This window comes from Oncorhynchus mykiss, unplaced genomic scaffold (assembly GCF_013265735.2).
Source record: "Oncorhynchus mykiss isolate Arlee unplaced genomic scaffold, USDA_OmykA_1.1 un_scaffold_750, whole genome shotgun sequence".
Classification (NCBI taxonomy): domain Eukaryota; kingdom Metazoa; phylum Chordata; class Actinopteri; order Salmoniformes; family Salmonidae; genus Oncorhynchus; species Oncorhynchus mykiss.
The window spans coordinates 23,032-44,873 of NW_023494197.1; the positions used below are offsets into that span (position 1 = coordinate 23,032).

At 38.0% G+C, this 21,842-nt stretch overlaps 30 non-coding genes across 30 annotated transcripts; all 30 read left to right on the forward strand.

The window, feature by feature from the left end:
- The first annotated feature begins 135 nt into the window (after positions 1 to 135).
- trnac-gca lies at positions 136 to 207 on the forward strand. Its single transcript has one exon. It is a non-coding gene; the product is annotated as a tRNA-Cys (tRNA).
- A 1,426-nt stretch (positions 208 to 1,633) lies between these two features.
- On the forward strand, positions 1,634 to 1,705 carry trnac-gca. Its single transcript has one exon. It is a non-coding gene; the product is annotated as a tRNA-Cys (tRNA).
- Positions 1,706 to 2,289: 584 nt separating this feature from the next.
- On the forward strand, positions 2,290 to 2,361 carry trnas-gcu. The gene has a single exon. It is a non-coding gene; the product is annotated as a tRNA-Ser (tRNA).
- A 245-nt stretch (positions 2,362 to 2,606) lies between these two features.
- trnac-gca lies at positions 2,607 to 2,678 on the forward strand. The gene has a single exon. It is a non-coding gene; the product is annotated as a tRNA-Cys (tRNA).
- A 121-nt stretch (positions 2,679 to 2,799) lies between these two features.
- On the forward strand, positions 2,800 to 2,871 carry trnac-gca. Its single transcript has one exon. It is a non-coding gene; the product is annotated as a tRNA-Cys (tRNA).
- Positions 2,872 to 3,571: 700 nt separating this feature from the next.
- Positions 3,572 to 3,643, forward strand: trnac-gca. Its single transcript has one exon. It is a non-coding gene; the product is annotated as a tRNA-Cys (tRNA).
- Positions 3,644 to 4,343: 700 nt separating this feature from the next.
- trnac-gca lies at positions 4,344 to 4,415 on the forward strand. Its single transcript has one exon. It is a non-coding gene; the product is annotated as a tRNA-Cys (tRNA).
- Positions 4,416 to 5,115: 700 nt separating this feature from the next.
- Positions 5,116 to 5,187, forward strand: trnac-gca. Its single transcript has one exon. It is a non-coding gene; the product is annotated as a tRNA-Cys (tRNA).
- A 702-nt stretch (positions 5,188 to 5,889) lies between these two features.
- On the forward strand, positions 5,890 to 5,961 carry trnac-gca. The gene has a single exon. It is a non-coding gene; the product is annotated as a tRNA-Cys (tRNA).
- A 701-nt stretch (positions 5,962 to 6,662) lies between these two features.
- On the forward strand, positions 6,663 to 6,734 carry trnac-gca. Its single transcript has one exon. It is a non-coding gene; the product is annotated as a tRNA-Cys (tRNA).
- A 701-nt stretch (positions 6,735 to 7,435) lies between these two features.
- Positions 7,436 to 7,507, forward strand: trnac-gca. Its single transcript has one exon. It is a non-coding gene; the product is annotated as a tRNA-Cys (tRNA).
- A 419-nt stretch (positions 7,508 to 7,926) lies between these two features.
- On the forward strand, positions 7,927 to 7,998 carry trnac-gca. The gene has a single exon. It is a non-coding gene; the product is annotated as a tRNA-Cys (tRNA).
- A 422-nt stretch (positions 7,999 to 8,420) lies between these two features.
- trnac-gca lies at positions 8,421 to 8,492 on the forward strand. Its single transcript has one exon. It is a non-coding gene; the product is annotated as a tRNA-Cys (tRNA).
- A 702-nt stretch (positions 8,493 to 9,194) lies between these two features.
- Positions 9,195 to 9,266, forward strand: trnac-gca. Its single transcript has one exon. It is a non-coding gene; the product is annotated as a tRNA-Cys (tRNA).
- A 701-nt stretch (positions 9,267 to 9,967) lies between these two features.
- On the forward strand, positions 9,968 to 10,039 carry trnac-gca. The gene has a single exon. It is a non-coding gene; the product is annotated as a tRNA-Cys (tRNA).
- Positions 10,040 to 11,040: 1,001 nt separating this feature from the next.
- trnac-gca lies at positions 11,041 to 11,112 on the forward strand. Its single transcript has one exon. It is a non-coding gene; the product is annotated as a tRNA-Cys (tRNA).
- Positions 11,113 to 12,116: 1,004 nt separating this feature from the next.
- On the forward strand, positions 12,117 to 12,188 carry trnac-gca. The gene has a single exon. It is a non-coding gene; the product is annotated as a tRNA-Cys (tRNA).
- A 1,426-nt stretch (positions 12,189 to 13,614) lies between these two features.
- trnac-gca lies at positions 13,615 to 13,686 on the forward strand. The gene has a single exon. It is a non-coding gene; the product is annotated as a tRNA-Cys (tRNA).
- A 584-nt stretch (positions 13,687 to 14,270) lies between these two features.
- trnas-gcu lies at positions 14,271 to 14,342 on the forward strand. The gene has a single exon. It is a non-coding gene; the product is annotated as a tRNA-Ser (tRNA).
- Positions 14,343 to 14,587: 245 nt separating this feature from the next.
- On the forward strand, positions 14,588 to 14,659 carry trnac-gca. Its single transcript has one exon. It is a non-coding gene; the product is annotated as a tRNA-Cys (tRNA).
- A 121-nt stretch (positions 14,660 to 14,780) lies between these two features.
- On the forward strand, positions 14,781 to 14,852 carry trnac-gca. The gene has a single exon. It is a non-coding gene; the product is annotated as a tRNA-Cys (tRNA).
- Positions 14,853 to 15,552: 700 nt separating this feature from the next.
- On the forward strand, positions 15,553 to 15,624 carry trnac-gca. Its single transcript has one exon. It is a non-coding gene; the product is annotated as a tRNA-Cys (tRNA).
- A 700-nt stretch (positions 15,625 to 16,324) lies between these two features.
- trnac-gca lies at positions 16,325 to 16,396 on the forward strand. The gene has a single exon. It is a non-coding gene; the product is annotated as a tRNA-Cys (tRNA).
- Positions 16,397 to 17,096: 700 nt separating this feature from the next.
- Positions 17,097 to 17,168, forward strand: trnac-gca. Its single transcript has one exon. It is a non-coding gene; the product is annotated as a tRNA-Cys (tRNA).
- A 702-nt stretch (positions 17,169 to 17,870) lies between these two features.
- Positions 17,871 to 17,942, forward strand: trnac-gca. Its single transcript has one exon. It is a non-coding gene; the product is annotated as a tRNA-Cys (tRNA).
- A 701-nt stretch (positions 17,943 to 18,643) lies between these two features.
- Positions 18,644 to 18,715, forward strand: trnac-gca. Its single transcript has one exon. It is a non-coding gene; the product is annotated as a tRNA-Cys (tRNA).
- Positions 18,716 to 19,416: 701 nt separating this feature from the next.
- Positions 19,417 to 19,488, forward strand: trnac-gca. The gene has a single exon. It is a non-coding gene; the product is annotated as a tRNA-Cys (tRNA).
- A 419-nt stretch (positions 19,489 to 19,907) lies between these two features.
- On the forward strand, positions 19,908 to 19,979 carry trnac-gca. Its single transcript has one exon. It is a non-coding gene; the product is annotated as a tRNA-Cys (tRNA).
- Positions 19,980 to 20,401: 422 nt separating this feature from the next.
- Positions 20,402 to 20,473, forward strand: trnac-gca. Its single transcript has one exon. It is a non-coding gene; the product is annotated as a tRNA-Cys (tRNA).
- A 702-nt stretch (positions 20,474 to 21,175) lies between these two features.
- Positions 21,176 to 21,247, forward strand: trnac-gca. The gene has a single exon. It is a non-coding gene; the product is annotated as a tRNA-Cys (tRNA).
- Positions 21,248 to 21,842: the final 595 nt, after the last annotated feature.

The window sequence follows — 21,842 nt, forward strand, 5'->3', positions numbered from 1 at the left end:
TATTTGTCATCTTCAAATCAAATACTTTATGGGTATGTTTTCAGAGAAAGAGTGTTCTACATTAGATTTTGTTGATCTCCAGCTATAATGTCCCTTATTAGACAATTTTTCCGCCTTTAGGCAGTTTCTAGCAGAGGGGGTATAGCTCAGTGGTAGAGCATTTGACTGCAGATCAAGAGGTCCCAGGTTCAAATCCCGGTGCCCCCTTAAAATCAAGAGCTTTCTAAGAGTATTTTGAGGGTAGAGGACTCTTTTTTGGTATATGTTACTCAGGGAAAATTGTCCCTTATTAGACTATTTCTCACGTTCAAATCCTGGCACCCCCTTGAAATCAACTACTTTCTAAGTGTATCTTGAGAGGTGGAGTGCTACTTTTTTGGTTATGTTACTCAGTCTAAAATGTCCCTCATTCAATGTTTTTTCTCTGTCAGACAGTTCCTATCAGAGGTGGAAGTGCAATAGACTTCAGATCAATATGTCTCAGATTCTAATTTTTTTGTCAACTTGAAATCAAACACTTTATGGGTACGTTTTCAAAGAGAGAGTTTTCTTTATTAGGTTATGTTGATCACAAGCTAAAATCTCCCTTATTAGACAATTTCTCAGGATCAAATACTGCCGCCCCCTTGAAATCAAGTACTTTCTAAGTGTATCTTGAGAGAGGGAGTGCTCCTTTTTTGGTTATGTTACTCAGTCTAAAATGTCCCTCATTCAATGTTTTTTCTCTGTCAGACAGTTCCTATCAGAGGTGGAAGTGCCAAAGACTTCAGATCAATAGGTCTCAGATTGTAATTTTTCTGTCAACTTGAAATTTAACACTTTATTGGTACGTTTTCAAAGAGAGAGTTTTCTTTATTAGGTTATGTTGATCACAAGCTAAAATCTCCCTTATTAGACAATTTCTCAGGATCAAATACTGGCGCCCCCTTGAAATCAAGTACTTTCTCAGTGTTTCTTGAGAGAGGGAGTGCTCTGCTAAAATGTCCCTCATTAGATGGTTTTTCTCTGTCAGACAGTTCCTAACAGAGGTGGAAGTGCAACAGACTTCAGATCAATAGGTCTCAGAGTTAAAAAAAATTGGTCAACTTGAAATCAAATACTTTATGTGTATGTTTTCAGAGAGAGAGTTTTCTTTATTAGGTTATGTTGATCACAAGCTAAAATCTCCCTTATTAGACAATTTCTCAGGATCAAATCCTGATGCCCCCTTTAAATGAAATGCTTTGAAAGAGTTGTTTGAGGGTAGAGGACTCTTTTTTCGAATATGTTACTCATAGAAAATTGTCCCTTATTAGACAATTTCTCACGCTCAAATCCTGGCACCCCCTTGAAATCAAGTACTTTCTAAGTGTATCTTGAGAGAGGGAGTGCTCCTTTTTTGGTTATGTTACTCAGTCTAAAATGTCCCTCATTCAATGGTTTTTCTCTGTCAGACAGTTCCTATCAGAGGTGGAAGTGCAAAAGACTTCAGATCAATAGGTCTCAGATTATAATATATTTGTCATCTTGAAATCAAATACTTTCTGGGTATGTTTTCAGAGAGAGAGAGTGTTTCTATATTAGTTTTTGTTGATCTCCAGCTATAATGTCCCTTATTGGACAATTGTTCTGCCTTTCGACAATTTCTAGCAGAGGGGGTATAGCTCAGTGGTAGCGCATTTGACTGCAGATCAAGAGGACCCAGGTTCAATTCCTGATGCCCCCTTGAAATTAAGTACTTTCTAAGTGTATTTTGAGAGAGGGAGTGCTCCTTTTTTGGTTATGTTACTCAGTCTAAAATGTCCCTCATTCAATGGTTTTTCTCTGTCAGATAGTTCCTATCAGAGGTGGAAGTGCAATAGACTTCAGATCAATATGTCTCAGATTGTAATATATTTGTCATCTTCAAATCAAATACTTTATGGGTATGTTTTCAGAGAGAGAGTGTTCTTCATTAGTTTTTGTTGATCTCCAGCTAAAATCTCCCTTATTAGACAATTTCTCAGGATCAAATACTGGCGCCCCCTTGAAATCAACTACTTTCTAAGTGTATCTTGAGAGAGGGAGTGCTCTGCTAAAATGTCCCTCATTAGATGGTTTTTCTCTGTCAGACAGTTCCTAACAGAGGTGGAAGTGCAACAGACTTCAGATCAATAGGTCTCAGATTGTAATATATTTGTCATCTTGAAATCAAATACTTTATGGGTATGTTTTCAGAGAGAGAGAGTGTTCTATATTAGTTTTTGTTGATCTCCAGCTATAATGTCCCTTATTTGACAATTTTTCCGCCTTTAGACAGTTTCTAGCAGAGGGGGTATAGCTCAGTGGTAGAGCATTTGACTGCTGATCAAGAGGTCCGAGGTTCAAATCCTGATACCCCCTTTAATCAAGTGCTTTCAAAGAGTATTTTGAGGGTAGAGGACTCTTTTTTCGAATATGTTACTCAGGCAAAAATGTCCCTCATTCAATGGTTTTTCTCTGTCAGACAGTTCCTATCAGAGGAGGAAGTGCAATAGACTTGGGTATGTTTTCAGAGAGAGAGAGTTTTCTATATTAGTTTTTGTTGATCTCCAGCTATAATGTCCCTTATTAGACAATTTTTCCGCCTTTAGACAGTTTCTAGCAGAGGGGGTATAGCTCAGTGGTAGAGCATTTGACTGCAGATCAAGAGGTCCCAGGTTCAAATCCTGATGCCCCCTTAAAATCAAGTGCTTTCTAAATGTATTTTGAGGGTAGAGGACTTTTTTTTCCGAATATGTTACTTAGGCAAAATTGTCCCTTATTTGACTATTTTCCCGCCTTTAGACAGTTTCTAGCAGAGGGGGTATAGCTCAGTGGTAGAGCATTTGACTGCAGATCAAGAGGTCCCAGGTTCAAATCCTGATACCCCCTTTAAATCAAGTGCTTTCAAAGAGTATTTTGAGGGTAGAGGACTCTTTTTTCGAATATGTTACTCAGGCAAAATTGTCCCTTATTAGACAATTTCTCACGTTCAAATCCTGGCACCCCCTTGAAATCAAGTACTTTCTAAGTGTATCTTGAGAGAGGGAGTGCTCCTTTTTTGGTTATGTTACTCAGTCTAAAATGTCCCTCATTCAATGTTTTTTCTCTGTCAGATAGTTCCTATCAGAGGTGGAAGTGCAATAGACTTAAGATCAATATGTCTCAGATTGTAATTTTTTGTCAACTTGAAATCAAACACTTTATGGGTACGTTTTCAAAGAGAGAGTTTTCTTTATTAGGTTATGTTGATCACAAGCTAAAATCTCCCTTATTAGACAATTTCTCAGTATCAAATACTGGCGCCCCCTTGAAATCAAGTACTTTCTCAGTGTTTCTTGAGAGAGGGAGTGCTCTGCAAAAATGTCCCTCATTAGATGGTTTTTCTCTGTCAGACAGTTCCTAACAGAGGTGGAAGTGCAACAGACTTCAGATAAATAGGTCTCAGATGGTAATATTATTGTCATCAAGAAATCAATTACTTTATGGGTATGTTTTCAGAGAGAGAGTGTTCTTTATTAGTTTTTGTCGATCTCCAGCTATTATGTCCCTTATTTGACCATTTTTCCGCCTTTAGACAGTTTCTAGCAGAGGGGGTATAGCTCAGTGGTAGAGCATTTGACTGCAGATCAAGAGGTCCCAGGTTCAAATCCTGATACCCCCTTTAAATCAAGTGCTTTCAAAGAGTATTTTGAGGGTAGAGGACTCTTTTTTCGAATATGTTACTCAGGCAAAATTGTCCCTTATTAGACAATTTCTCACGTTCAAATCCTGGCACCCCCTTGAAATCAAGTACTTTCTAAGTGTATCTTGAGAGAGGGAGTGCTCCTTTTTTGGTTATGTTACTCAGTCTAAAATGTCCCTCATTCAATGTTTTTTCTCTGTCAGATAGTTCCTATCAGAGGTGGAAGTGCAATAGACTTAAGATCAATATGTCTCAGATTGTAATTTTTTGTCAACTTGAAATCAAACACTTTATGGGTACGTTTTCAAAGAGAGAGTTTTCTTTATTAGGTTATGTTGATCACAAGCTAAAATCTCCCTTATTAGACAATTTCTCAGGATCAAATACTGGCGCCCCCTTGAAATCAAGTACTTTCTCAGTGTTTCTTGAGAGAGGGAGTGCTCTGCAAAAATGTCCCTCATTAGATGGTTTTTCTCTGTCAGACAGTTCCTAACAGAGGTGGAAGTGCAACAGACTTCAGATAAATAGGTCTCAGATGGTAATATTATTGTCATCAAGAAATCAATTACTTTATGGGTATGTTTTCAGAGAGAGAGTGTTCTTTATTAGTTTTTGTCGATCTCCAGCTATTATGTCCCTTATTTGACCATTTTTCCGCCTTTAGACAGTTTCTAGCAGAGGGGGTAAAGCTCAGTGGTAGAGCATTTGACTGCAGATCAAGAGGTCCCAGGTTCAAATCCTGATACCCCCTTTAAATCAAGTGCTTTCAAAGAGTATTTTGAGGGTAGAGGACTCTTTTTTCGAATATGTTACTCAGGCAAAATTGTCCCTTATTAGACAATTTCTCACGTTCAAATCCTGGCACCCCCTTGAAATCAAGTACTTTCTAAGTGTATCTTGAGAGAGGGAGTGCTCCTTTTTTGGTTATGTTACTCAGTCTAAAATGTCCCTCATTCAATGTTTTTTCTCTGTCAGATAGTTCCTATCAGAGGTGGAAGTGCAATAGACTTAAGATCAATATGTCTCAGATTGTAATTTTTTGTCAACTTGAAATCAAACACTTTATGGGTACGTTTTCAAAGAGAGAGTTTTCTTTATTAGGTTATGTTGATCACAAGCTAAAATCTCCCTTATTAGACAATTTCTCAGGATCAAATACTGGCGCCCCCTTGAAATCAAGTACTTTCTCAGTGTTTCTTGAGAGAGGGAGTGCTCTGCAACAATGTCCCTCATTAGATGGTTTTTCTCTGTCAGACAGTTCCTAACAGAGGTGGAAGTGCAACATACTTCAGATAAATAGGTCTCAGATGGTAATATTATTGTCATCAAGAAATCAATTACTTTATGGGTATGTTTTCAGAGAGAGAGAGTTCTTTATTAGTTTTTGTCGATCTCCAGCTATTATGTCCCTTATTTGACCATTTTTCCGCCTTTAGACAGTTTCTAGCAGAGGGGGTATAGCTCAGTGGTAGAGCATTTGACTGCAGATCAAGAGGTCCCAGGTTCAAATTCTGATGCCCCCTTAAAATCAAGTGCTTTCAAAGAGTATTTTGAGGGTAGAGGACTCTTTTTTCGAATATGTTACTCAGGCAAAATTGTCCCTTATTAGACAATTTCTCACGTTCAAATCCTGGCACCCCCTTGAAATCAAGTACTTTCTAAGTGTATCTTGAGAGAGGGAGTGCTCCTTTTTTGGTTATGTTACTCAGTCTAAAATGTCCCTCATTCAATGTTTTTTCTCTGTCAGATAGTTCCTATCAGAGGTGGAAGTGCAATAGACTTGAGATCAATATGTCTCAGATTGTAATTTTTTGTCAACTTGAAATCAAACACTTTATGGGTACGTTTTCAAAGAGAGAGTTTTCTTTATTAGGTTATGTTGATCACAAGCTAAAATCTCCCTTATTAGACAATTTCTCAGGATCAAATACTGGCGCCCCCTTGAAATCAACTACTTTCTAAGTGTATCTTGAGAGAGGGAGTGCTCTGCTAAAATGTCCCTCATTAGATGGTTTTTCTCTGTCAGACAGTTCCTAACAGAGGTGGAAGTGCAACAGACTTCAGATCAATAGGTCTCAGATTGTAATATATTTGTCATCTTGAAATCAAATACTTTATGGGTATGTTTTCAGAGAGAGAGAGTGTTCTATATTAGTTTTTGTTGATCTCCAGCTATAATGTCCCTTATTTGACAATTTTTCCGCCTTTAGACAGTTTCTAGCAGAGGGGGTGTAGCTCAGTGGTAGAGCATTTGACTGCAGATCAAGAGGTCCCAGGTTCAAATTCTGATGCCCCCTTAAAATCAAGAGCTTTCTAAGAGTATTTTGAGGGTTGAGGACTTTTTTTCCGAATATGTTACTCAGGCAAAATTGTCCCTTATTAGACAATTTCTCACGTTCAAATCCTGTCACCCCCTTGAAATCAAGTACTTTCTAAGTGTATTTTGAGAGAGGGAGTGCTCCTTTTTTGGTTATGTTACTCAGTCTAAAATGTCCCTCATTCAATGTTTTTTCTCTGTCAGACAGTTCCTGTCAAAGGTGGAAGTGCAATAGACTTCAGATCAATAGGTCTCAGATTGTAATTTTTTTGTCAACTTGAAATCAAACACTTTATGGGTATGTTTTCAAAGAGACAGTTTTCTTTATTAGGTTATGTTGATCACAAGCTAAAATCTCCCTTATTAGACAATTTCTCAGGATCGAATACTGGCGCCCCCTTGAAATTAAGTACTTTCTCAGTGTTTCTTGAGAGAGGGAGTGCTCTGCTAAAATGTCCCTCATTAGATGGTTTTTCTCTGTCAGACAGTTCCTAACAGAGGTGGAAGTGCAACAGACTTCAGATCAATAGGTCTCAGATGGTAATATTATTGTCATCAAGAAATCAATTACTTTATGGGTATGTTTTCAGAGAGAGAGTGTTCTATATTAGTTTTTGTCGATCTCCAGCTATTATGTCCCTTATTAGACAATTTTTCCGCCTTTAGACAGTTTCTAGCAGAGGGGGTATAGCTCAGTGGTAGAGCATTTGACTGCAGATCAAGAGGTCCCAGGTTCAAATCCTGATGCCCCCTTTAAATCAAGTGCTTTCAAAGAGTATTTTGAGGGTAGAGGACTCTTTTTTCGAATATGTTACTCAGGCAAAATTGTCCCTTATTAGACAATTTCTCAAGTTCAAATCCTGTCACCCCCTTGAAATCAAGTACTTTCTAAGTGTATTTTGAGAGAGGGAGTGCTCCTTTTTTGGTTATGTTACTCAGTCTAAAATGTCCCTCATTCAATGGTTTTTCTCTGTCAGACAGTTCCTATCAGAGGTGGAAGTGCAATAGACTTCAGATCAATAGGTCTCAGATTGTAATTTTTTTGTCAACTTGAAATCAAACACTTTATGGGTATGTTTTCAAAGAGACAGTTTTCTTTATTAGGTTATGTTGATCACAAGCTAAAATCTCCCTTATTAGACAATTTCTCAGGATCGAATACTGGCGCCCCCTTGAAATTAAGTACTTTCTCAGTGTTTCTTGAGAGAGGGAGTGCTCTGCAAAAATGTCCCTCATTAGATGGTTTTTCTCTGTCAGACAGTTCCTAACAGAGGTGGAAGTGCAACAGACTTCAGATCAATAGGTCTCAGATGGTAATATTATTGTCATCAAGAAATCAATTACTTTATGGGTATGTTTTCAGAGAGAGAGTGTTCTTTATTAGTTTTTGTCGATCTCCAGCTATTATGTCCCTTATTTGACAATTTTTCCGCCTTTAGACAGTTTCTAGCAGAGGGGGTATAGCTCAGTGGTAGAGCATTTGACTGCAGATCAAGAGGTCCCAGGTTCAAATCCTGATGCCCCCTTTAAATCAAGTGCTTTCAAAGAGTATTTTGAGGGTAGAGGACTCTTTTTTTGAATATGTTACTCAGGCAAAATTGTCCCTTATTAGACAATTTCTCAAGTTCAAATCCTGTCACCCCCTTGAAATCAAGTACTTTCTAAGTGTATTTTGAGAGAGGGAGTGCTCCTTTTTTGGTTATGTTACTCAGTCTAAAATGTCCCTCATTCAATGGTTTTTCTCTGTCAGACAGTTCCTATCAGAGGTGGAAGTGCAATAGACTTCAGATCAATAGGTCTCAGATTGTAATATATTTGTCATCTTCAAATCAAATACTTTATGGGTATGTTTTCAGAGAGAGTGTTCTTCATTAGTTTTTGTTGATCTCCAGCTATAATGTCCCTTATTAGACAATTTTTCGGCCTTTAGACAGTTTCAAGCAGAGGGGGTATAGCTCAGAGGTAGAGCATTTGACTGCAGTTCAAGAGGTCCCAGGTTCAAATCCTGATGCCCCCTTTAAATCAAGTGCTTTCAAAGAGTATTTTGAGGGTAGAGGACTCTTTTTTCGAATATGTTACTCAGGGAAAATTGTCCCTTATTAGACAATTTCTCAGTGTCAAATCCTGGCGCCCCCCTTGAAATCAAGTACTTTCTAAGTGTATCTTGAGAGAGGGAGTGCTCCTTTATTGGTTATGTTACTCAGTCTAAAATGTCCCTCATTCAATGGTTTTTCTCTGTCAGACAGTTCCTATCAGAGGAGGAAGTGCAATAGACTTCAGATCAATAGGTCTCAGATTGTAATTTTTTTGTCAACTTGAAATCAAGCACTTTATGGGTACGTTTTCAAAGAGAGAGTTTTCTTTATTAGTTTTTGTCGATCTCCAGCTATTATGTCCCTTATTAGACAATTTTTCCGCCTTTAGACAGTTTCTAGCAGGGGGGGTATAGCTCAGTGGTAGAGTCTTTGACTGCAGATCAAGAGGTCCCAGGTTCAAACCCTGATGCCCCCTTAAAATCAAGAGCTTTCAAAGAGTATTTTGAGGGTAGAGGACTTTTTTTCCGAATATGTTACTCAGGCAAAATTGTCCCTTATTAGACAATTTCTCAAGTTCAAATCCTGTCACCCCCTTGAAATCAAGTACTTTCTAAGTGTATTTTGAGAGAGGGAGTGCTCCTTTTTTGGTTATGTTACTCAGTCTAAAATGTCCCTCATTCAATGGTTTTTCTCTGTCAGACAGTTCCTATCAGAGGAGGAAGTGCAATAGACTTCAGATCAATAGGTCTCAGATTGTAATTTTTTTGTCAACTTGAAATCAAACACTTTATGGGTACGTTTTCAAAGAGAGAGTTTTCTTTATTAGGTTATGTTGATCACAAGCTAAAATCTCCCTTGTTAGACAATTTCTCAGTATCAAATCCTGGCGCCCCCCTTGAAATCAAGTACTTTCTCAGTGTTTCTTGAGAGAGGGAGTGCTCTGCTAAAATGTCCCTCATTAGATGGTTTTTCTCTGTCAGACAGTTCCTAACAGAGGTGGAAGTGCAACAGACTTCAGATCAATAGGTCTCAGATGGTAATATTATTGTCATCAAGAAATCAATTACTTTATGGGTATGTTTTCAGAGAGAGAGTGTTCTTTATTAGTTTTTGTTGATCTCCAGCTATTATGTCCCTTATTTGACAATTTTTCCGCCTTTAGACAGTTTCTAGCAGAGGGGGTATAGCTCAGTGGTAGAGCATTTGACTGCAGATCAAGAGGTCCCAGGTTCAAATCCTGATGCCCCCTTTAAATCAAGTGCTTTCAAAGAGTATTTTGAGGGTAGAGGACTCTTTTTTCGAATATGTTACTCAGGCAAAATTGTCCCTTATTAGACAATTTCTCAAGTTCAAATCCTGTCACCCCCTTGAAATCAAGTACTTTCTAAGTGTATTTTGAGAGAGGGAGTGCTCCTTTTTTGGTTATGTTACTCAGTCTAAAATGTCCCTCATTCAATGGTTTTTCTCTGTCAGACAGTTCCTATCAGAGGTGGAAGTGCAATAGACTTCAGATCAATAGGTCTCAGATTGTAATTTTTTTGTCAACTTGAAATCAAACACTTTATGGGTATGTTTTCAAAGAGACAGTTTTCTTTATTAGGTTATGTTGATCACAAGCTAAAATCTCCCTTATTAGACAATTTCTCAGGATCGAATACTGGCGCCCCCTTGAAATTAAGTACTTTCTCAGTGTTTCTTGAGAGAGGGAGTGCTCTGCAAAAATGTCCCTCATTAGATGGTTTTTCTCTGTCAGACAGTTCCTAACAGAGGTGGAAGTGCAACAGACTTCAGATCAATAGGTCTCAGATGGTAATATTATTGTCATCAAGAAATCAATTACTTTATGGGTATGTTTTCAGAGAGAGAGTGTTCTTTATTAGTTTTTGTCGATCTCCAGCTATTATGTCCCTTATTTGACAATTTTTCCGCCTTTAGACAGTTTCTAGCAGAGGGGGTATAGCTCAGTGGTAGAGCATTTGACTGCAGATCAAGAGGTCCCAGGTTCAAATCCTGATGCCCCCTTTAAATCAAGTGCTTTCAAAGAGTATTTTGAGGGTAGAGGACTCTTTTTTCGAATATGTTACTCAGGCAAAATTGTCCCTTATTAGACAATTTCTCACGTTCAAGTCCTGGCACCCCCTTGAAATCAACTACTTTCTAAGTGTATCTTGAGAGGTGGAGTGCTACTTTTTTGGTTATGTTACTCAGTCTAAAATGTCCCTCATTCAATGTTTTTTCTCTGTCAGACAGTTCCTATCAGAGGTGGAAGTGCAATAGACTTCAGATCAATATGTCTCAGATTCTAATTTTTTTGTCAACTTGAAATCAAACACTTTATGGGTACGTTTTCAAAGAGAGAGTTTTCTTTATTAGGTTATGTTGATCACAAGCTAAAATCTCCCTTATTAGACAATTTCTCAGGATCAAATACTGGCGCCCCCTTGAAATCAAGTACTTTCTAATTGTATCTTGAGAGAGGGAGTGCTCCTTTTTTGGTTATGTTACTCAGTCTAAAATGTCCCTCATTCAATGTTTTTTCTCTGTCAGACAGTTCCTATCAGAGGTGGAAGTGCCAAAGACTTCAGATCAATAGGTCTCAGATTGTAATTTTTTTGTCAACTTGAAATCAAACACTTTATGGATAAGTTTTCAAAGAGAGAGTTTTCTTTATTAGGTTATGTTGATCACAAGCTAAAATCTCCCTTATTTGACAATTTCTCAGGATCAAATACTGGCGCCCCCTTGAAATCAAGTACTTTCTCAGTGTTTCTTGAGAGAGGGAGTGCTCTGCTAAAATGTCCCTCAATAGATGGTTTTTCTCTGTCAGACAGTTCCTAACAGAGGTGGAAGTGCAACAGACTTCAGATCAATAGGTCTCAGATTGTAATATATTTGTCATCTTCAAATCAAATACTTTCTGGGTATGTTTTCAGAGAAAGAGTGTTCTTCATTAGATTTTTTGATCTCCAGCTATAATGTCCCTTATTAGACAATTTTTCCGCCTTTAGGCAGTTTCTAGCAGAGGGGGTATAGCTCAGAGGTAGAGCATTTGACTGCAGATCAAGAGGTCCCAGGTTCAAATCCCGGTGTCCCCTTGAAATCAAGAGCTTTCTAAGAGTATTTTTTTAGGGTAGAGGACTCTTTTTTGGTATATGTTACTCAGGGAAAATTGTCCCTTATTAGACTATTTCTCACGTTCAAATCCTGGCACCCCCTTGAAATCAACTACTTTCTAAGTGTATCTTGAGAGGTGGAGTGCTACTTTTTTGGTTATGTTACTCAGTCTAAAATGTCCCTCATTCAATGTTTTTTCTCTGTCAGACAGTTCCTATCAGAGGTGGAAGTGCAATAGACTTCAGATCAATATGTCTCAAATTCTAATTTTTTTGTCAACTTGAAATCAAACACTTTATGGGTACGTTTTCAAAGAGAGAGTTTTCTTTATTAGGTTATGTTGATCACAAGCTAAAATCTCCCTTATTAGACAATTTCTCAGGATCAAATACTGGCGCCCCCTTGAAATCAAGTACTTTCTAATTGTATCTTGAGAGAGGGAGTGCTCCTTTTTTGGTTATGTTACTCAGTCTAAAATGTCCCTCATTCAATGTTTTTTCTCTGTCAGACAGTTCCTATCAGAGGTGGAAGTGCCAAAGACTTCAGATCAATAGGTCTCAGATTGTAATTTTTTTGTCAACTTGAAATCAAACACTTTATGGATAACTTTTCAAAGAGAGAGTTTTCTTTATTAGGTTATGTTGATCACAAGCTAAAATCTCCCTTATTTGACAATTTCTCAGGATCAAATACTGGCGCCCCCTTGAAATCAAGTACTTTCTCAGTGTTTCTTGAGAGAGGGAGTGCTCTGCTAAAATGTCCCTCATTAGATGGTTTTTCTCTGTCAGACAGTTCCTAACAGAGGTGGAAGTGCAACAGACTTCAGATCAATAGGTCTCAGATTGTAATATATTTGTCATCTTCAAATCAAATACTTTATGGGTATGTTTTCAGAGAAAGAGTGTTCTACATTAGATTTTGTTGATCTCCAGCTATAATGTCCCTTATTAGACAATTTTTCCGCCTTTAGGCAGTTTCTAGCAGAGGGGGTATAGCTCAGTGGTAGAGCATTTGACTGCAGATCAAGAGGTCCCAGGTTCAAATCCCGGTGCCCCCTTAAAATCAAGAGCTTTCTAAGAGTATTTTGAGGGTAGAGGACTCTTTTTTGGTATATGTTACTCAGGGAAAATTGTCCCTTATTAGACTATTTCTCACGTTCAAATCCTGGCACCCCCTTGAAATCAACTACTTTCTAAGTGTATCTTGAGAGGTGGAGTGCTACTTTTTTGGTTATGTTACTCAGTCTAAAATGTCCCTCATTCAATGTTTTTTCTCTGTCAGACAGTTCCTATCAGAGGTGGAAGTGCAATAGACTTCAGATCAATATGTCTCAGATTCTAATTTTTTTGTCAACTTGAAATCAAACACTTTATGGGTACGTTTTCAAAGAGAGAGTTTTCTTTATTAGGTTATGTTGATCACAAGCTAAAATCTCCCTTATTAGACAATTTCTCAGGATCAAATACTGCCGCCCCCTTGAAATCAAGTACTTTCTAAGTGTATCTTGAGAGAGGGAGTGCTCCTTTTTTGGTTATGTTACTCAGTCTAAAATGTCCCTCATTCAATGTTTTTTCTCTGTCAGACAGTTCCTATCAGAGGTGGAAGTGCCAAAGACTTCAGATCAATAGGTCTCAGATTGTAATTTTTCTGTCAACTTGAACTTTAACACTTTATTGGTACGTTTTCAAAGAGAGAGTTTTCTTTATTAGGTTATGTTGATCACAAGCTAAAATCTCCCTTATTAGACAATTTCTCAGGATCAAATACTGGCGCCCCCTTGAAATCAAGTACTTTCTCAGTGTTTCTTGAGAGAGGGAGTGCTCTGCTAAAATGTCTCTCATTAGATGGTTTTTCTCTGTCAGACAGTTCCTAACAGAGGTGGAAGTGCAACAGACTTCAGATCAATAGGTCTCAGAGTTAAAAAAAATTGGTCAACTTGAAATCAAATACTTTATGTGTATGTTTTCAGAGAGAGAGTTTTCTTTATTAGGTTATGTTGATCACAAGCTAAAATCTCCCTTATTAGACAATTTCTCAGGATCAAATCCTGATGCCCCCTTTAAATGAAATGCTTTGAAAGAGTTGTTTGAGGGTAGAGGACTCTTTTTTCGAATATGTTACTCATAGAAAATTGTCCCTTATTAGACAATTTCTCACGCTCAAATCCTGGCACCCCCTTGAAATCAAGTACTTTCTAAGTGTATCTTGAGAGAGGGAGTGCTCCTTTTTTGGTTATGTTACTCAGTCTAAAATGTCCCTCATTCAATGGTTTTTCTCTGTCAGACAGTTCCTATCAGAGGTGGAAGTGCAAAAGACTTCAGATCAATAGGTCTCAGATTATAATATATTTGTCATCTTGAAATCAAATACTTTCTGGGTATGTTTTCAGAGAGAGAGAGTGTTTCTATATTAGTTTTTGTTGATCTCCAGCTATAATGTCCCTTATTGGACAATTGTTCTGCCTTTCGACAATTTCTAGCAGAGGGGGTATAGCTCAGTGGTAGCGCATTTGACTGCAGATCAAGAGGACCCAGGTTCAATTCCTGATGCCCCCTTGAAATTAAGTACTTTCTAAGTGTATTTTGAGAGAGGGAGTGCTCCTTTTTTGGTTATGTTACTCAGTCTAAAATGTCCCTCATTCAATGGTTTTTCTCTGTCAGATAGTTCCTATCAGAGGTGGAAGTGCAATAGACTTCAGATCAATATGTCTCAGATTGTAATATATTTGTCATCTTCAAATCAAATACTTTATGGGTATGTTTTCAGAGAGAGAGTGTTCTTCATTAGTTTTTGTTGATCTCCAGCTAAAATCTCCCTTATTAGACAATTTCTCAGGATCAAATACTGGCGCCCCCTTGAAATCAACTACTTTCTAAGTGTATCTTGAGAGAGGGAGTGCTCTGCTAAAATGTCCCTCATTAGATGGTTTTTCTCTGTCAGACAGTTCCTAACAGAGGTGGAAGTGCAACAGACTTCAGATCAATAGGTCTCAGATTGTAATATATTTGTCATCTTGAAATCAAATACTTTATGGGTATGTTTTCAGAGAGAGAGAGTGTTCTATATTAGTTTTTGTTGATCTCCAGCTATAATGTCCCTTATTTGACAATTTTTCCGCCTTTAGACAGTTTCTAGCAGAGGGGGTATAGCTCAGTGGTAGAGCATTTGACTGCTGATCAAGAGGTCCGAGGTTCAAATCCTGATACCCCCTTTAATCAAGTGCTTTCAAAGAGTATTTTGAGGGTAGAGGACTCTTTTTTCGAATATGTTACTCAGGCAAAAATGTCCCTCATTCAATGGTTTTTCTCTGTCAGACAGTTCCTATCAGAGGAGGAAGTGCAATAGACTTGGGTATGTTTTCAGAGAGAGAGAGTTTTCTATATTAGTTTTTGTTGATCTCCAGCTATAATGTCCCTTATTAGACAATTTTTCCGCCTTTAGACAGTTTCTAGCAGAGGGGGTATAGCTCAGTGGTAGAGCATTTGACTGCAGATCAAGAGGTCCCAGGTTCAAATCCTGATGCCCCCTTAAAATCAAGTGCTTTCTAAATGTATTTTGAGGGTAGAGGACTTTTTTTTCCGAATATGTTACTTAGGCAAAATTGTCCCTTATTTGACTATTTTCCCGCCTTTAGACAGTTTCTAGTAGAGGGGGTATAGCTCAGTGGTAGAGCATTTGACTGCAGATCAAGAGGTCCCAGGTTCAAATCCTGATACCCCCTTTAAATCAAGTGCTTTCAAAGAGTATTTTGAGGGTAGAGGACTCTTTTTTCGAATATGTTACTCAGGCAAAATTGTCCCTTATTAGACAATTTCTCACGTTCAAATCCTGGCACCCCCTTGAAATCAAGTACTTTCTAAGTGTATCTTGAGAGAGGGAGTGCTCCTTTTTTGGTTATGTTACTCAGTCTAAAATGTCCCTCATTCAATGTTTTTTCTCTGTCAGATAGTTCCTATCAGAGGTGGAAGTGCAATAGACTTAAGATCAATATGTCTCAGATTGTAATTTTTTGTCAACTTGAAATCAAACACTTTATGGGTACGTTTTCAAAGAGAGAGTTTTCTTTATTAGGTTATGTTGATCACAAGCTAAAATCTCCCTTATTAGACAATTTCTCAGTATCAAATACTGGCGCCCCCTTGAAATCAAGTACTTTCTCAGTGTTTCTTGAGAGAGGGAGTGCTCTGCAAAAATGTCCCTCATTAGATGGTTTTTCTCTGTCAGACAGTTCCTAACAGAGGTGGAAGTGCAACAGACTTCAGATAAATAGGTCTCAGATGGTAATATTATTGTCATCAAGAAATCAATTACTTTATGGGTATGTTTTCAGAGAGAGAGTGTTCTTTATTAGTTTTTGTCGATCTCCAGCTATTATGTCCCTTATTTGACCATTTTTCCGCCTTTAGACAGTTTCTAGCAGAGGGGGTATAGCTCAGTGGTAGAGCATTTGACTGCAGATCAAGAGGTCCCAGGTTCAAATCCTGATACCCCCTTTAAATCAAGTGCTTTCAAAGAGTATTTTGAGGGTAGAGGACTCTTTTTTCGAATATGTTACTCAGGCAAAATTGTCCCTTATTAGACAATTTCTCACGTTCAAATCCTGGCACCCCCTTGAAATCAAGTACTTTCTAAGTGTATCTTGAGAGAGGGAGTGCTCCTTTTTTGGTTATGTTACTCAGTCTAAAATGTCCCTCATTCAATGTTTTTTCTCTGTCAGATAGTTCCTATCAGAGGTGGAAGTGCAATAGACTTAAGATCAATATGTCTCAGATTGTAATTTTTTGTCAACTTGAAATCAAACACTTTATGGGTACGTTTTCAAAGAGAGAGTTTTCTTTATTAGGTTATGTTGATCACAAGCTAAAATCTCCCTTATTAGACAATTTCTCAGGATCAAATACTGGCGCCCCCTTGAAATCAAGTACTTTCTCAGTGTTTCTTGAGAGAGGGAGTGCTCTGCAAAAATGTCCCTCATTAGATGGTTTTTCTCTGTCAGACAGTTCCTAACAGAGGTGGAAGTGCAACAGACTTCAGATAAATAGGTCTCAGATGGTAATATTATTGTCATCAAGAAATCAATTACTTTATGGGTATGTTTTCAGAGAGAGAGTGTTCTTTATTAGTTTTTGTCGATCTCCAGCTATTATGTCCCTTATTTGACCATTTTTCCGCCTTTAGACAGTTTCTAGCAGAGGGGGTAAAGCTCAGTGGTAGAGCATTTGACTGCAGATCAAGAGGTCCCAGGTTCAAATCCTGATACCCCCTTTAAATCAAGTGCTTTCAAAGAGTATTTTGAGGGTAGAGGACTCTTTTTTCGAATATGTTACTCAGGCAAAATTGTCCCTTATTAGACAATTTCTCACGTTCAAATCCTGGCACCCCCTTGAAATCAAGTACTTTCTAAGTGTATCTTGAGAGAGGGAGTGCTCCTTTTTTGGTTATGTTACTCAGTCTAAAATGTCCCTCATTCAATGTTTTTTCTCTGTCAGATAGTTCCTATCAGAGGTGGAAGTGCAATAGACTTAAGATCAATATGTCTCAGATTGTAATTTTTTGTCAACTTGAAATCAAACACTTTATGGGTACGTTTTCAAAGAGAGAGTTTTCTTTATTAGGTTATGTTGATCACAAGCTAAAATCTCCCTTATTAGACAATTTCTCAGGATCAAATACTGGCGCCCCCTTGAAATCAAGTACTTTCTCAGTGTTTCTTGAGAGAGGGAGTGCTCTGCAACAATGTCCCTCATTAGATGGTTTTTCTCTGTCAGACAGTTCCTAACAGAGGTGGAAGTGCAACATACTTCAGATAAATAGGTCTCAGATGGTAATATTATTGTCATCAAGAAATCAATTACTTTATGGGTATGTTTTCAGAGAGAGAGAGTTCTTTATTAGTTTTTGTCGATCTCCAGCTATTATGTCCCTTATTTGACCATTTTTCCGCCTTTAGACAGTTTCTAGCAGAGGGGGTATAGCTCAGTGGTAGAGCATTTGACTGCAGATCAAGAGGTCCCAGGTTCAAATTCTGATGCCCCCTTAAAATCAAGTGCTTTCAAAGAGTATTTTGAGGGTAGAGGACTCTTTTTTCGAATATGTTACTCAGGCAAAATTGTCCCTTATTAGACAATTTCTCACGTTCAAATCCTGGCACCCCCTTGAAATCAAGTACTTTCTAAGTGTATCTTGAGAGAGGGAGTGCTCCTTTTTTGGTTATGTTACTCAGTCTAAAATGTCCCTCATTCAATGTTTTTTCTCTGTCAGATAGTTCCTATCAGAGGTGGAAGTGCAATAGACTTAAGATCAATATGTCTCAGATTGTAATTTTTTGTCAACTTGAAATCAAACACTTTATGGGTACGTTTTCAAAGAGAGAGTTTTCTTTATTAGGTTATGTTGATCACAAGCTAAAATCTCCCTTATTAGACAATTTCTCAGGATCAAATACTGGCGCCCCCTTGAAATCAAGTACTTTCTCAGTGTTTCTTGAGAGAGGGAGTGCTCTGCAACAATGTCCCTCATTAGATGGTTTTTCTCTGTCAGACAGTTCCTAACAGAGGTGGAAGTGCAACAGACTTCAGATCAATAGGTCTCAGATTGTAATATATTTGTCATCTTGAAATCAAATACTTTATGGGTATGTTTTCAGAGAGAGAGAGTGTTCTATATTAGTTTTTGTTGATCTCCAGCTATAATGTCCCTTATTTGACAATTTTTCCGCCTTTAGACAGTTTCTAGCAGAGGGGGTGTAGCTCAGTGGTAGAGCATTTGACTGCAGATCAAGAGGTCCCAGGTTCAAATTCTGATGCCCCCTTAAAATCAAGAGCTTTCTAAGAGTATTTTGAGGGTTGAGGACTTTTTTTCCGAATATGTTACTCAGGCAAAATTGTCCCTTATTAGACAATTTCTCACGTTCAAATCCTGTCACCCCCTTGAAATCAAGTACTTTCTAAGTGTATTTTGAGAGAGGGAGTGCTCCTTTTTTGGTTATGTTACTCAGTCTAAAATGTCCCTCATTCAATGTTTTTTCTCTGTCAGACAGTTCCTGTCAAAGGTGGAAGTGCAATAGACTTCAGATCAATAGGTCTCAGATTGTAATTTTTTTGTCAACTTGAAATCAAACACTTTATGGGTATGTTTTCAAAGAGACAGTTTTCTTTATTAGGTTATGTTGATCACAAGCTAAAATCTCCCTTATTAGACAATTTCTCAGGATCGAATACTGGCGCCCCCTTGAAATTAAGTACTTTCTCAGTGTTTCTTGAGAGAGGGAGTGCTCTGCTAAAATGTCCCTCATTAGATGGTTTTTCTCTGTCAGACAGTTCCTAACAGAGGTGGAAGTGCAACAGACTTCAGATCAATAGGTCTCAGATGGTAATATTATTGTCATCAAGAAATCAATTACTTTATGGGTATGTTTTCAGAGAGAGAGTGTTCTATATTAGTTTTTGTCGATCTCCAGCTATTATGTCCCTTATTAGACAATTTTTCCGCCTTTAGACAGTTTCTAGCAGAGGGGGTATAGCTCAGTGGTAGAGCATTTGACTGCAGATCAAGAGGTCCCAGGTTCAAATCCTGATGCCCCCTTTAAATCAAGTGCTTTCAAAGAGTATTTTGAGGGTAGAGGACTCTTTTTTCGAATATGTTACTCAGGCAAAATTGTCCCTTATTAGACAATTTCTCAAGTTCAAATCCTGTCACCCCCTTGAAATCAAGTACTTTCTAAGTGTATTTTGAGAGAGGGAGTGCTCCTTTTTTGGTTATGTTACTCAGTCTAAAATGTCCCTCATTCAATGGTTTTTCTCTGTCAGACAGTTCCTATCAGAGGTGGAAGTGCAATAGACTTCAGATCAATAGGTCTCAGATTGTAATTTTTTTGTCAACTTGAAATCAAACACTTTATGGGTATGTTTTCAAAGAGACAGTTTTCTTTATTAGGTTATGTTGATCACAAGCTAAAATCTCCCTTATTAGACAATTTCTCAGGATCGAATACTGGCGCCCCCTTGAAATTAAGTACTTTCTCAGTGTTTCTTGAGAGAGGGAGTGCTCTGCAAAAATGTCCCTCATTAGATGGTTTTTCTCTGTCAGACAGTTCCTAACAGAGGTGGAAGTGCAACAGACTTCAGATCAATAGGTCTCAGATGGTAATATTATTGTCATCAAGAAATCAATTACTTTATGGGTATGTTTTCAGAGAGAGAGTGTTCTTTATTAGTTTTTGTCGATCTCCAGCTATTATGTCCCTTATTTGACAATTTTTCCGCCTTTAGACAGTTTCTAGCAGAGGGGGTATAGCTCAGTGGTAGAGCATTTGACTGCAGATCAAGAGGTCCCAGGTTCAAATCCTGATGCCCCCTTTAAATCAAGTGCTTTCAAAGAGTATTTTGAGGGTAGAGGACTCTTTTTTTGAATATGTTACTCAGGCAAAATTGTCCCTTATTAGACAATTTCTCAAGTTCAAATCCTGTCACCCCCTTGAAATCAAGTACTTTCTAAGTGTATTTTGAGAGAGGGAGTGCTCCTTTTTTGGTTATGTTACTCAGTCTAAAATGTCCCTCATTCAATGGTTTTTCTCTGTCAGACAGTTCCTATCAGAGGTGGAAGTGCAATAGACTTCAGATCAATAGGTCTCAGATTGTAATATATTTGTCATCTTCAAATCAAATACTTTATGGGTATGTTTTCAGAGAGAGTGTTCTTCATTAGTTTTTGTTGATCTCCAGCTATAATGTCCCTTATTAGACAATTTTTCGGCCTTTAGACAGTTTCAAGCAGAGGGGGTATAGCTCAGAGGTAGAGCATTTGACTGCAGTTCAAGAGGTCCCAGGTTCAAATCCTGATGCCCCCTTTAAATCAAGTGCTTTCAAAGAGTATTTTGAGGGTAGAGGACTCTTTTTTCGAATATGTTACTCAGGGAAAATTGTCCCTTATTAGACAATTTCTCAGTGTCAAATCCTGGCGCCCCCCTTGAAATCAAGTACTTTCTAAGTGTATCTTGAGAGAGGGAGTGCTCCTTTATTGGTTATGTTACTCAGTCTAAAATGTCCCTCATTCAATGGTTTTTCTCTGTCAGACAGTTCCTATCAGAGGAGGAAGTGCAATAGACTTCAGATCAATAGGTCTCAGATTGTAATTTTTTTGTCAACTTGAAATCAAGCACTTTATGGGTACGTTTTCAAAGAGAGAGTTTTCTTTATTAGTTTTTGTCGATCTCCAGCTATTATGTCCCTTATTAGACAATTTTTCCGCCTTTAGACAGTTTCTAGCAGGGGGGGTATAGCTCAGTGGTAGAGTCTTTGACTGCAGATCAAGAGGTCCCAGGTTCAAACCCTGATGCCCCCTTAAAATCAAGAGCTTTCAAAGAGTATTTTGAGGGTAGAGGACTTTTTTTCCGAATATGTTACTCAGGCAAAATTGTCCCTTATTAGACAATTTCTCAAGTTCAAATCCTGTCACCCCCTTGAAATCAAGTACTTTCTAAGTGTATTTTGAGAGAGGGAGTGCTCCTTTTTTGGTTATGTTACTCAGTCTAAAATGTCCCTCATTCAATGGTTTTTCTCTGTCAGACAGTTCCTATCAGAGGAGGAAGTGCAATAGACTTCAGATCAATAGGTCTCAGATTGTAATTTTTTTGTCAACTTGAAATCAAACACTTTATGGGTACGTTTTCAAAGAGAGAGTTTTCTTTATTAGGTTATGTTGATCACAAGCTAAAATCTCCCTTGTTAGACAATTTCTCAGTATCAAATCCTGGCGCCCCCCTTGAAATCAAGTACTTTCTCAGTGTTTCTTGAGAGAGGGAGTGCTCTGCTAAAATGTCCCTCATTAGATGGTTTTTCTCTGTCAGACAGTTCCTAACAGAGGTGGAAGTGCAACAGACTTCAGATCAATAGGTCTCAGATGGTAATATTATTGTCATCAAGAAATCAATTACTTTATGGGTATGTTTTCAGAGAGAGAGTGTTCTTTATTAGTTTTTGTTGATCTCAAGCTATTATGTCCCTTATTTGACAATTTTTCCGCCTTTAGTCAGTTTCTAGCAGAGGGGGTATAGCTCAGTGGTAGAGCATTTGACTGCAGATCAAGAGGTCCCAGGTTCAAATCCTGATGCCCCCTTTAAATCAAGTGCTTTCAAAGAGTATTTTGAGGGTAGAGGACTCTTTTTTCGAATATGTTACTCAGGCAAAATTGTCCCTTATTAGACAATTTCTCAAGTTCAAATCCTGTCACCCCCTTGAAATCAAGTACTTTCTAAGTGTATTTTGAGAGAGGGAGTGCTCCTTTTTTGGTTATGTTACTCAGTCTAAAATGTCCCTCATTCAATGGTTTTTCTCTGTCAGACAGTTCCTATCAGAGGTGGAAGTGCAAAAGACTTCAGATCAATAGGTCTCAGATTGTAATTTTTTTGTCAACTTGAAATCAAACACTTTATGGGTATGTTTTCAAAGAGACAGTTTTCTTTATTAGGTTATGTTGATCACAAGCTAAAATCTCCCTTATTAGACAATTTCTCAGGATCGAATACTGGCGCCCCCTTGAAATTAAGTACTTTCTCAGTGTTTCTTGAGAGAGGGAGTGCTCTGCAAAAATGTCCCTCATTAGATGGTTTTTCTCTGTCAGACAGTTCCTAACAGAGGTGGAAGTGCAACAGACTTCAGATCAATAGGTCTCAGATGGTAATATTATTGTCATCAAGAAATCAATTACTTTA